The sequence below is a fragment of the Phyllobates terribilis genome, unplaced genomic scaffold (genome assembly GCF_046119375.1).
Source record: "Phyllobates terribilis strain yellow unplaced genomic scaffold, ASM4611937v1 Scaffold_15__1_contigs__length_34870131, whole genome shotgun sequence".
Taxonomy (NCBI): domain Eukaryota; kingdom Metazoa; phylum Chordata; class Amphibia; order Anura; family Dendrobatidae; genus Phyllobates; species Phyllobates terribilis.
The window spans coordinates 1,339,763-1,352,378 of record NW_027362775.1 but is presented as its reverse complement, the minus strand read 5'-3'; positions in this window follow the sequence as shown (position 1 = coordinate 1,352,378).

Below are 12,616 nucleotides of genomic sequence, written 5' to 3'. Positions count from 1 at the left end.
ATTATCCACTTTTGGGCCATTTGTACCTAAAAAAACCCAGTTTGAGTGTGTTGCTCACTGTTCAGCGGCAAATATATATGTTTAAAAAAGTCTGGTACACCAGTAAATTATAACTGTGGTTTTGTTGTTCCACCGTAAAAAATCTCTGTATTATCTTGCTTTTGCCATTTTTAGCCGTAAAGAAAAACAGTAAAAGTGTCTCCTCATTGTTCAGACACCAATATATCTGCTTGAAAGAGTCTGGTATACACCAGTAAATTATAACTGTGGTTTTGCCATCCCACAGTAAAAAATCTCTATTATCCAGCTTTTGGTATTTTTTCCGTAAAGAAAAACAGTAATAGTGCCTCCTGATTGTTCAGACACCAATATATCTGTTTAAAAGAGTCTGGTATACACTAGTAATTTATAGCTGTGGTTTTGCCGTTCCACTGTAAAAAATCTCTATTATCCTGGTTTTGTCATTTTTTGCCGTAAAAAAAAACTGTAATAGTGTGTCCCTGATTGTTGAGACACAAATATATCTGTTGAAATAGTCTGGTGTATGATCGAGAAATAGAACTGTGGTTTTGCAGTTCCACTGGTCAAATTTCTGTATTATCCTGCTTTTGGTATTTTTTGCAGTAAAGAAAAACAGTAATAGTGTCTCCTGATTGTTCATACAATATATCTGTTTAAAAGAGTCTGGTATACACCAGTAAATTATAACTGTGGTTTTGCTGTCCCACCTTAAAAAATCTCTATTATCCAGCTTTTGGTATTTTTTCCGTAAAGAAAAACAGTAATAGTCTCTCCCTGATTGTTCAGACACAAATATATCTGTTTAAATGAGTCTTGTGTAGGCCAGAGAAACAGAAGTGCGATTTTGCAATTCCACGTTTCAAACCTCTGTATTATCCACTTTTGGGCCATTTGTACCTAAAAAACAGTGTGAGTGTGTCGCTCACTGTTCAGCCGCAAATATATACATTTAAAAAGGTCTGGTATACACCAGTAAATTATAACTGTGGTTTTTGCTGTCCACAGTAAAAAATCTCTGTATTATCCTAATTTTGCCATATTTTCCTGTAGAGAAAAACAGTAGTAATGTCTCCTGATTGTTCATATACAAATATATCTGTTGAAAATAGTCTGGTGTAGGCCCGAGAAATAGAAGTGTGGTTTTGCAGTTCCACGGGTCAAATCTCTGTATTATCCTGCTTTTGGCATTTTTGCCGTAAAGAATAACAGTAATAGTGTCTCCTGATTGTTCAGACACCAATATATCTGTTTAAAAGAGTCTGGTATACACCAGTAAATTATAACTGTGGTTTTGCCGTTCCACGGTAAAAAATCTCTATTATCCTGCTTTTGATATTTTTTCCATGAAGAAAAACAGTAATTGTGTCTCCTGATTGTTCAGACACCAATATATCTCTTGAAAATAGTCTGGTGTAGGCCCGAGAAATAGAAGTGTGGTTTTGCAGTTCCAGGGGTCAAATCTCAGTATTATCCTGCTTTTGCCATTTTTTGCCATAAATAAAAACAGTAATAGTGTCTCCTGATTGTTCAGACACAAATATATCTGTTTAAAATAGTCTTGTATAGGACAGAGAAAGAGAAGTGGGGTTTTGCAGTTCCACGGTAAAAAATCTTTACTATCCAGCTTTCGGTATTTTTTCCGTAAAGAAAAACAGTAATAGTGTCTCCCTGATTGTTCAGACACAAATATTTCTGTTTAAAATAGTCTGGTGTAGGCCAGAGAAACAGAAGTGTGGTTTTGCAGTTCCACTGTTCAAACCTCTGTTATCCTGCTTTTGCCATTTTTTGTCGTAAAGAAAAACTGTAATAGTGTCTCCTGATTGTTCAGACACCAATATATCTGTTTAAAGAGTCTGGTATACACCAGTAAATTATAACTGTGGTTTTGCCGTTCCACGGTAAAAAATCTCTATTATCCAGCTTTTGTTATTTTTTCCGTAAAGGAAAAAAACTAATAGTATCTCCTGATTGTTCAGACACTAATACATCTGTTTAAAAGAGTCTGATATACACCAGTAAATTATAACTGTGGTTTTGCCGTCCCACGGTAAAAAATCTTTACTATCCAGCTTTTGGTATTTTTTCCGTAAAGAAAAACAGTAGTAGTGTCTCACTGATTGTTCAGACACAAATATATCTGTTTAAAATAGTCTGGTGTAGGCCAGAGAAATAGAAGTGTGGTTTAGCAGTTCCACGGGTCAAATCTCTGTTTTATCCTGCTTTTGCCATATTTTGCCATAAAAAAAACAGTAATAGTGTCTCCTGATTGTTCAGACACAAATATATCTGTTTAAAATAGTCTTGTGTAGGATAGAGAAAGAGAAGTGTGGTTTTGCAGATCCACGGTAAAAAATCTTTACTATCCAGCTTTTGGTATTTTTTCCATACAAAAAACAGTAATAGTGTCTCCCTGATTGTTCAGACACAAATATTTCTATTTAAAGTAGTCTGGTGTAGGCCAGAGAAACAGAAGTGGGGTTTTGCAGTTCCACTGTTCAAACCTCTTTTATCCTGCTTTTGCCATTTTTTGTCATAAAGAAAAACAGTAATAGTGTCTCCTGATTATTCAGACACACATATATCTGTTTAAAATAGTCTTGTGTAGGACAGAGTAAGAGATGTGTGGTTTTGCAGTTCCACGGTTCAAACCTCTGTATTATCCACTTTTGAGCCATTTATACCTAAAAAAAAAAAGTTTGAGTGTCTCGCTCACTGTTCATCCGCAAATATATATATTGAAAAAAGTCTGGTATACACCAGTAAATTATAACTGTGGTTGTGCTTTTCCACGGTAAAAAATCTCTGTATTATCCTGCTTTTGCCGTTTGTAGCCATAAAGAAAAACAGTAATAGTGTCTCCTGATTGTTCAGACACCAATATATCTGTTTAAAAGAGTCTGGTATACACCAGTAAATTATAACTGTGGTTTTGCCATCCCAATGTAAAAAATCTTTACTATCCAGCTTTTGGTATTTTTTCCGTAAAGAAAAAAAGTAATAGTATCTTCTGATTGTTCAGACACCAATATATCTGTTTAAAATAGTCTGATATACACCAGTAAATTATAACTGTGGTTTTGCCATCCCAAGGTAAAAAATCTTTACTATCCAGCTTTTGGTATTTTTTCCGTAAAGAAAAACAGTAATAGTGTCTCCCTGATTGTTCAGACACAAATATTTCTGTTTAAAATAGTCTGGTGTAGGCCAGAGAAACAGAAGTGTGGTTTTGCAGTTCCACTATTCAAACCTCTGTTATCCTGCTTGGCCATTTTTTGTCGTAAAGAAAAGCAGTAATAGTGTCTCCTGATTGTTCAGACACACATATATCTGTTTAAATTAGTCTTGTGTAGGACAGAGAAAGAGAAGTGTGGTTTTACAGTTCCACGGGCCAAACCTCTGTATTTTCCACTTTTGGGCAATTTATACCTAAAAAAAAACAGTTTGAGTGTGTCGCTCACTGTTCAGCCGCAAATATATATATTGAAAAAAGTCTGGTATACACCAGTAAATTATAACTATGGTTGTGCTGTTCCACGGTAAAAAATCTCTATTATCCTGCTTTTGGCATTTTTTGCCGTAAAAAAAGAACTGGAATAGTGTCTCCTGATTGTTCAGACACAAATATATCTGTTTAAAATAGTCTGGTGTAGGCCAGAGAAACAGAAGTGTGGTTTTGCAGTTCCATGGTTCAAACCTCTGTATTATCCACTTTTGGGCCATTTATACCTAAAAAAAACCCAGTTTGAGTGTGTCGCTCACTGTTCAGCCGCAAATATATATCTTAAAAAAAGTCTGCTATACACCAGTAAATTATAACTGTGGTTTTGCAGTTCCACAGTAAAAAATCTTAGTATTATCCTGCTTTTGCCATATTTTTCCGTAAAGAAAAACAGTAATAATGTCTCCTGATTGTTCAGACACAAATATATCTGTTGAAAATAGTCTGGTGTAGGCCCGAGAAATAGAACTGTGGTTTTGCTGTTCCACGGGTCAAATCTCTGTATTATCCTGCTTTTGCCATTCGTAGCCATAAAGAAAAACAGTAATAGTGTCTCCTGATTGTTCAGACACCAATATATCTGTTTAAAAGAATCTGATATACACCAGTAAATTATAACTGTGGTTTTGCCGTCCCATGGTAAAAAATCTTTACTATCCAGCTTTTGGCATTTTTTCTGTAAAGAAAAACAGTAATAGTGTCTCCCTGATTGTTCAGACACAAATATTTCTGTTTAAAATAGTCTGGTGTAGGCCAGAGAAAGAGAAGTGTTGTTTTGGAGTTCCACTGTTCAAACCTCTGTTATCCTGCTTTTGCCATTTTTTGTCATAAAGAAAAGCAGTAATAGTGCCTCCTGATTGTTCAGACACAAATATATCTGTTTAAAATAGTCTGGTGTAGGCCAGAGAAACAGAAGTGTGGTTTTGCAGTTCCACGGTTCAAATCTCTGTATTATCCACTTTTGGGCCATTTGTACCTAAAAAAAAAACAGTTTGAGTGTGTTGCTCACTGTTCAGCCGCAAATATATATGTTTAAAAAAGTCTGGTATACACCAATAAATTATAACTGTGGTTTTGTTGTTCCACCGTAAAAAATCTCTGTATTATCTTGCTTTTGCCATTTTTAGCCGTAAAGAAAAACAGTAAAAGTGTCTCCTCATTGTTCAGACACCAATATATCTGGTTGAAAGAGTCTGGTATACACCAGTAAATTATAACTGTGGTTTTGCCATCCCACAGTAAAAAATCTCTATTATCCAGCTTTTGGTATTTTTTGCGTAAAGAAAAACAGTAATAGTGTCTCCTGATTGTTCAGACACCAATATATCTGTTTAAAAGAGTCTGGTATACACTAGTAATTTATAACTGTGGTTTTCCCATCCCAAGGTAAAAAATCTTTACTATCCAGCTTTTGGTATTTTTTCCGTAAAGAAAAACAGTAATAGTGTCTACCTGATTGTTCAGACACAAATATTTCTGTTTAAAATAGTCTGGTGTAGGCCAGAGAAACAGAAGTGTGGTTTTGCAGTTCCACTATTCAAACCTCTGTTATCCTGCTTTTGCCATTTTTTGTCGTAAAGAAAAGCAGTAATAGTGTCTCCTGATTGTTCAGACACACATATATCTGTTTAAAATAGTCTTGTGTAGGACAGAGAAAGAGAAGTGTGGTTTTACAGTTCCACGGGCCAAACCTCTGTATTATCCACTTTTGGGCAATTTATACCTAAAAAAAAAACAGTTTGAGTGTGTCGCTCACTGTTCAGCCGCAAATATATATATTGAAAAAAGTCTGGTATACACCAGTAAATTATAACTGTGGTTGTGCTGTTCCACGGTAAAAAATCTCTATTATCCTGCTTTTGGCATTTTTTGCCGTAAAAAAAGAACTGGAATAGTGTCTCCTGATTGTTCAGACACAAATATATCTGTTTAAAATAGTCTGGTGTAGGTCAGAGAAACAGAAGTGTGGTTTTGCAGTTCCACGGTTCAAACCTCTGTATTATCCACTTTTGAGCCATTTGTACCTAAAAAAACCCAGTTTGAGTGTGTTGCTCACTGTTCAGCGGCAAATGTATATGTTTAAAAAAGTCTGGTACACCAGTAAATTATAACTGTGGTTTTGTTGTTCCACCGTAAAAAATCTCTGTATTATCTTGCTTTTGCCATTTTTAGCCGTAAAGAAAAACAGTAAAAGTGTCTCCTCATTGTTCAGACACCAATATATCTGCTTGAAAGAGTCTGGTATACACCAGTAAATTATAACTGTGGTTTTGCCATCCCACAGTAAAAAATCTCTATTATCCAGCTTTTGGTATTTTTTCCGTAAAGAAAAACAGTAATAGTGTCTCCTGATTGTTCAGACACCAATATATCTGTTTAAAAGAATCTGGTATACACTAGTAATTTATAGCTGTGGTTTTGCCGTTCCACTGTAAAAAATCTCTATTATCCTGGTTTTGTCATTTTTTGCCGTAAAAAAAAACTGTAATAGTGTGTCCCTGATTGTTGAGAGACAAATATATCTGTTGAAATAGTCTGGTGTATGATCGAGAAATAGAACTGTGGTTTTGCAGTTCCACTGGTCAAATTTCTGTATTATCCTGCTTTTGGTATTTTTTGCAGTAAAGAAAAACAGTAATAGTGTCTCCTGATTGTTCATACAATATATCTGTTTAAAAGAGTCTGGTATACACCAGTAAATTATAACTGTGGTTTTGCTGTCCCACCTTAAAAAATCTCTATTATCCAGCTTTTGGTATTTTTTCCGTAAAGAAAAACAGTAATAGTCTCTCCCTGATTGTTCAGACACAAATATATCTGTTTAAATGAGTCTTGTGTAGGCCAGAGAAACAGAAGTGCGATTTTGCAATTCCACGTTTCAAACCTCTGTATTATCCACTTTTGGGCCATTTGTACCTAAAAAACAGTGTGAGTGTGTCGCTCACTGTTCAGCCGCAAATATATACATTTAAAAAGGTCTGGTATACACCAGTAAATTATAACTGTGGTTTTTGCTGTCCACAGTAAAAAATCTCTGTATTATCCTAATTTTGCCATATTTTCCTGTAGAGAAAAACAGTAGTAATGTCTCCTGATTGTTCATATACAAATATATCTGTTGAAAATAGTCTGGTGTAGGCCCGAGAAATAGAAGTGTGGTTTTGCAGTTCCACGGGTCAAATCTCTGTATTATCCTGCTTTTGGCATTTTTGCCGTAAAGAATAACAGTAATAGTGTCTCCTGATTGTTCAGACACCAATATATCTGTTTAAAAGAGTCTGGTATACACCAGTAAATTATAACTGTGGTTTTGCCGTTCCACGGTAAAAAATCTCTATTATCCTGCTTTTGATATTTTTTCCATGAAGAAAAACAGTAATAGTGTCTCCTGATTGTTCAGACACCAATATATCTCTTGAAAATAGTCTGGTGTAGGCCCGAGAAATAGAAGTGTGGTTTTGCAGTTCCAGGGGTCAAATCTCAGTATTATCCTGCTTTTGCCATTTTTTGCCATAAATAAAAACAGTAATAGTGTCTCCTGATTGTTCAGACACAAATATATCTGTTGAAAATAGTCTGGTGTAGGCCCGAGATATAGAAGTGTGGTTTTGCAGTTCCACGAGTCAAATCTCTGTATTATCCTGCTTTTGGTATTTTTTGCCGTAAAGAAAAACAGTAATAGTGTCTGCTGATTGTTCAGACACTAATATATCTGTTTAAAAGAGTCTGGTATACACCAGTACATTATAACTGTGGTTTTGCCTTCCCACGGTAAAACTCTCTATTATCCAGCTTTTGATATTTTTTCCATAAAGAAAAACAGTAATAGTGTCTCCTGATTGTTCAGACACCACGATATCTGTTGAAAATAGTCTGGTGTAGGCCCGAGAAATAGAAGTGTGGTTTTGCAGTTCCACGGGTCAAATCTCAGTATTATCCTGCTTTTGCCATTTTTTGCCATAAAGAAAATCAGTAATAGTGTCTCCCTTATTGTTCAGACACAAATATATGTATTGAAAATAGTCTGGTGTAGGCCCAAGAAATAGAAGTGTGGTTTTGCAGTACCACGGGTCAAATCTCTCTATTGTGCTGCTTTTGCCATTTTTTGCTGTAAAGAAAAGTCGTAATAGTGTCTCCTGATTGTTCAGACACAAATATATCTGTTGAAAATAGTCTGGTGCAGGCCAGAGATATAGAAGTGTGGTTTTGCAGTTCCACCAGTCAAATCTCTGTATTATCCTGCTTTTGGTATTTTTTGCCGTAAAGAAAAACAGTAATAGTGTCTACTGATTGTTCAGACACTAATATATCTGTTTAAAAGAGTCTGGTATACACCAGTACATTATAACTGTGGTTTTGCCTTCCCACGGTAAAACTCTCTATTATCCAGCTTTTGATATTTTTTCCATAAAGAAAAACAGTAATGGTGTCTCCTGATTGTTCAGACACCAATATATCTCTTTAAAATAATCTGGTGTAGGCCCGAGAAATAGAAGTGTGGTTTTGCAGTTCCACGGGTCAAATCTCAGTATTATCCTGCTTTTGCCATTTTTTGCCTTAAAGAAAATCAGTAATAGTGTCTCCCTGATTGTTCAGACACAAATATATCTGTTGAAAAAAGTCTGGTGCAGGCCCGAGAAATAGAACTGTGGTTTTGCAGTTCCATGGGTCAAATCTCTGTATTATTCTGCTTTTGGCATTTTTTGACATAAAGAAATACAGTAATAGTGTCACCTGATTGTTCAGACACCAATATATCTGTTTAAAAGAGTCTGGTATACACCAGTAAATTATAAATGTGGTTTTGCCATCCACAGTAAAAAATCTCTATTATCTAGCTTTAGGTATTTTTTCCGTAAAGAAAAACAGTAATAGTGTCTCCTGATTGTTCAGACACCAATATATCTGTTTAAAAGAGTCTGGTATACACCAGTAAATTTTAACTGTGGTTTTGCCATTCCACTGTAAAAAATCTCTATTATCCTGCTTTTGTCATTTTTTGCCGTAAAAATAAAACTGTAATAGTGTGTCCCTGATTGTTCAGACACAAATATATCTGTTCAAAATTGCCTATTGTATGCCCGAGAAATAGAAGTGTTGTTCTGCAGTACCACGGGTCAAATCTCTGTATTATCCTGCTTTTGCCATTTTTTGCCATAAAGAAAAACAGTAATAGTGTGTCCTGATTGTTCAGATACAAATATATCTGTTGAAAATAGTCTTTTGTAGGCCCGAGATATAGAAGTGTGGTTTTGCAGTTCCATGAGTCAAATCTCTGTATTATCCTGCTTTTGGTATTTTTTGCCATAAAGAAAATCAGTAATAGTGTCTGCTGATTGTTCAGACACTAATATATCTGTTTAAAAGAGTCTGGTATACACCAGTACATTATAACTGTTGTTTTGCCTTCCCACGGTAAAACTCTCTATTATCCAGCTTTTGATATTTTTTCCATAAAGAAAAACAGTAATAGTGTCTCCTGATTGTTCAGACACCAATATATCTGTCGAAAATAGTCTGGTGTAGGCCCGAGAAATAGAACTGTGGTTTTGCAGTTCCACAGTAAAAAATCTCTATTATCCTGCTTTTGTCATTTTTTGCCGTAAAAAAAAACTGTAATAGTGTCTCCCTTATTGTTCAGACACAAATATATCTGTTGAAAATAGTCTGGTGTAGGCCCATGAAATAAAAGTGTGGTTCTGCAGTACCACGGGTCAAATCTCTGTATTATCCTGCTTTTGCCATTTTTTGCCATAAAGAAAAACAGTAATAGTTTCTCCTGATTGTTCAGACAGAAATAAATCTGTTGAACATAGTCTGTTGTAGGCCCGAGAAATAGAAGTGTGGTTTTGCAGTTCCACGGGTCAAATCTCTGTATTATCCTGCTTTTGGCATTTTTTGCCGTAAAGAAAAACAGTAATAGTGTCTCCTGATTGTTCAGACACCAATATATCTGTTTAAAAGAGTCTGGTATACACCAGTACATTATAACTGTGGTTCTGCCTTCCACGGTAAAAAATCTCTATTATCCTGCTTTTGTCATTTTTTGCTGTAAAAAAAACCTGTAATCGTGTCTCCCTGATTGTTCAGACACAAATATATCTGTTGAAAATAGTCTGGTGTAGGCCAGAGAAATAGAAGTGTTGTTTTGCAGTTGCAGTTCCACGGGTCAAATCTCTGTATTGTCCTGCTTTTGCCATTTTTTGCCGTAAATGAAAACAGTAATAGTGTCTCCTGATTGTTCAGACACAAATATGTCTGTTGAAATTAGTCTGGTGTAGGCCCGAGATATAGAAGTGTGATTTTGCAGTTCCACGAGTCAAATCTCTGTATTATCCTGCTTTTGGTATTTTTTGCCGTAAAGTAAAACAGTAATAGTGTCTGCTGATTGTTCAGACACTAATATATCTGTTTAAAAGAGTCTGGTATACACCAGTACATTATAACTGTGGTTTTGCCTTCCCACGGTAAAACTCTCTATTGTCCAGCTTTTGATATTTTTTCCATAAAGAAAAACAGTAATAGTGTCTCCTGATTGTTCAGACACCAAAATATCTGTTTAAAAGAGTCTGGTATACACCAGTAAATTAAAATTGTGGTTTTGCCATGCCACTGTAAAAAATCTCTATTATCCTGCTTTTGTCATTTTTTGCCGTAAAAAAAACTGTAATAGTGTCTCCCTGATTGTTCAGACACAAATATATCTGTTGAAAATAGTCTGGTGTAGGTCCAAGAAATAGAAGTGTGGTTTTGTAGTTCCACGGCTCAAATTTCTGTATTGTTCTGCTTTTGCCATTTTTTGCCGTAAAGAAAAACCATAATAGTGTCTCCTGATTGTTCAGACACAAATATATCTGTTGAAAATAGTCTGGTGTAGGCCCGAGATATAGAAGTGTGGTTTTGCAGTTCCACGAGTCAAATCTCTGTATTATCCTGCTTTTGGTATTTTTTGCCGTAAAGAAAAACAGTAATAGTGTCTGCTGATTGTTCAGACACTAATATATCTGTTTAAAAGAGTCTGGTATACACCAGTACATTATAACTGTGGTTTTGCCTTCCCACGGTAAAACTCTCTATTATCCAGCTTTTGATATTTTTTCCATAAAGAAAAACAGTAATAGTGTCTCCTGATTGTTCAGACACCAAGATATCTGTTGAAAATAGTCTGGTGTAGGCCCGAGAAATAGAAGTGTGGTTTTGCAGTTCCACGGGTCAAATCTCAGTATTATCCTGCTTTTACCATTTTTTGCCATAAAGAAAATCAGTAATAGTGTCTCCCTTATTGTTCAAACACAAATATATGTATTGAAAATAGTCTGGTGTAGGCCCAAGAAATAGAAGTGTGGTTTTGCAGTTCCACGGGTCAAATCTCTGTATTGTGCTGCTTTTGCCATTTTTTGCTGTACAGAAAAGCCGTAATAGTGTCTCCTGATTGTTCAGACACAAATATATCTGTTGAAAATAGTCTGGTGCAGGCCAGAGATATAGAAGTGTGGTTTTGCAGTTCCACCAGTCAAATCTCTGTATTATCCTGCTTTTGGCATTTTTTGCCGTAAAGAAAAACAGTAATAGTGTCTCCTGATTGTTCAGACACCAATATATCTGTTTGAAAGAGTATGGTATACACTAGTAAATTAAAACTGTAGTTTTGCCGTTCCACATTAAAAAATCTCTATTATCCAGCTTTTAGTATTTTTTCCATAAAGAAAAACAGTAATATTGTCTCCTGATTGTTCAGACACCAATATATCTGTTTAAAAGAGTCTGGTATACACCAGTAAATTATAACTGTGGTTTTGCCGTTCCACATTAAAAAATCTCTATTATCCAGCTTTTGGTATTTTTTCCGTAAAGAAAAACAGTAATAGTGTCTCCTGATTGTTCAGACACCAATATATCTGTTTAAAAGAGTCTGGTATACACCAGTAAATTATAACTGTGTTTTTGCCTCCCACAGTAAAAAATCTCTATTATCCAGCTTTTGGTATTTTTTCCGTAAAGAAAAACAGTAATAGTGGCTCCTGATTGTTCAGACACAAATATATCTGTTTAAATTAGTCTGGTGAAGGCCAGATAAATAGAAGTGTGGTTTGGCAGTTCCACAGTTCAATCCTCTGTATTATCCACCTTTGGGCCATTTTTGCCTTAAAAAAAACAGTTTGAGTGTGTCGCTCTCACTGTTCAGCCGCAAATACATCTATTTAAAATTGTCTGTTATACCCCAGTAAACAATAACTGTGGTTTTGCCATTCCACGGTAAAAAATCTGTATTATTCAGCTTTTGGTATTTTTTTTTATAAAGAAAAACAGTAATAGTTTCTCCCTGATTGTTTAGATTGTTTAAATTAGTCGGGTGTAGGCCAGAGAAATAGAACTGTGGTTTTCCTCTTCCACGGATCTAATCTACTTTTTATTACCCTTTTTCCATTGATATTGCGAGTGTAAGATATTTTATTTCCTTTACAATGGGCAAGGCGCATGGTAAGGGACGTGGAACCGGACGTTCTGGTGATTGTGAGTGCAGAGGACGGGGCCGTGGCCAAGGTGAAAATGTGCCACAACCAACAGCCACATCTTCTCACTCCCACTTCTTGACCGATTTACCAGGGAAGCACAGAACAACACCAGTATTGTGAACTGATCAGTGTGAACAGGTTATTAATTGGATAGCAGATAATACTTCCAGTTATCTGGGCACCACCACCTCCGGTCTGTCTTCCACACGGTCAAATCTTAGTAGCCTTGAGTTTCCACCGCATACTCCTCCTCACCCTGATGCTCCTTCCTCCCACCATGCCGAGTGTCGTCAGACAGCAACTGATCCCACACTTGGACACTCTGAAGAGCTGTTCACTGGTCCATTTCCAGATTTGTGCCCCTCGCCTGCTCCGCTTGAAGTGGTGGAAGAGGAGATCCCATGTAGCGATGCCCAAATATTTGAACTGCCACAGCCACAGGAAGTCGACGCTGGCAATTTGTCACAAGAGGGGGATAATGGTGAGACACCATTGCCAGGAAGTGAGGAGGAGGATCATGGTGTGCAAGTGGAAGAGGAGGAGGTGGTGGATGATCTAGTAACTGACCCAACGTGGCAGG